Consider the following 1556-nt stretch of genomic DNA (forward strand, 5'->3'; position numbering starts at 1 on the left):
TTCCCTTGTCTGAATAAAAGTGTTTGGCAGCTGGTTTGAACCTCCAGCTTTGTGTGTATTTCAGGTCTGAGGCGAGTGTGTGTGTGTGTGTGTGTGTGTGTGTGTGTGTGTGTGTGTCTGTGTGTGTCTGTGTGTGTGTGTGTGTGTGTGTGTCCGTGTATCTCACTCTCTTTTTCTTTCTCTTTGTATTCCTGTCTCTTTCTCTCAACGTCTCTCCTCTTGTCTCCCTTTCGCTCTTCCTCTCTCTTTCTTTCTCTCTCTGTCTCTTTCTCTTGCCTGTGTCTCTGTCTCTCACAGAGTCAACTCTTTATTTCATTCGCCGCCTCTCTCACTGGCAACTTCTCTTTTGGTCCCCTCCCTCACGCTTTGTCCCTTCCATCCCCATGTCTTTTCCGTCCACTTTTATTTGTCTTTTCTCTCTGCATTTTTCTCTGCCTCTCTCTTTCCCCACCCCTCACCCCAAAACGTGACATTTAGATTCCACTTTTGAGCCCCGATACTCTTTTCATTTTACATTCTCCCCTCCTCCATTCCCCCGATATTTCCCTCAACACGTTTCATTGCCTCCTGGTTTTGCCCTTCTAGTGACCCGCTGGAGGTGCATCTTCAAATGTTGCCACCCCTTCGCAGTATTGTACCCCATCTACACATTTTGTGCCCACCAAAACTATATTGCCCCCTTAGATGTTGCACTGCCCCCGCACAATTATTTAGCCCCCAAATGCCAAAAATTGCGCTCCGAATATTGCATTTCCCACATTTCCGTTCCCTCCAAATACCGAACAAAAACAAAGTTGCTGGAAAAGCCCACCAGGCCTGGCAGCATCTGTGAAGGAAAACGTTTCGGGTCCCGTGACCCAGTTCTGAGGAAGGGACACCGCACCCGAAACGTTACCTCTGTTTTTTTCTTCACAGATGCTGCCAGACCTGTGGGCTTTTCCAGTAACTTTGTTTCTGTTCCTGATTCACAGCATCCGCCATTCTTCAGGTTTTATTCACTGCAGATATTGCCCCATTACGTGTGCCCTCCATCCCTATTCTGGAGCTGCCCCCCGCCCCCACTTTGTGCCCTCACAAATGTTGCTCTCCCCCACCCACCCCCCACACAGGTTTGGGCCTGACAGAGGCAGAGGGACAGACAGAGACAGGAACAAACAGAAAGAGAGGGAGGCAGGGATAGGACAGAGGGACAGGGACCGACAGAGGGAGAGGAACAGAAAGAGGGAGGCAGGGAGAGAGGGAGACTGACAGCTGGAGAGGGAGGGAGAGAGAAAGGCAGACAGGCAGAGAGAAAGAGAATTTGAGAGGATAAAAAGGGGCATTGACTGGGGAGAGAAAAGCCACCGGGAGAGAGGGAGAGAGTGAGGAACGCACTCCAATAACTATTCAGCACCCGCAATTCCGACATTGAGTACAAACCTGATCCCGGAGAAAGGGACAGGGATAGAAGGACACAGGCAGGCAGAGTGACACCCCCAGGGAGAGAGACAGAGGGATAAAGAGAGTGAAAGTTAGTGTAGGACTGACAAAGAAAGATAAGGGGGAGAGTGAGCGGA

This window comes from Stegostoma tigrinum, unplaced genomic scaffold (genome assembly GCF_030684315.1).
Source record: "Stegostoma tigrinum isolate sSteTig4 unplaced genomic scaffold, sSteTig4.hap1 scaffold_50, whole genome shotgun sequence".
NCBI classification, from domain to species: Eukaryota; Metazoa; Chordata; class Chondrichthyes; order Orectolobiformes; family Stegostomatidae; genus Stegostoma; species Stegostoma tigrinum.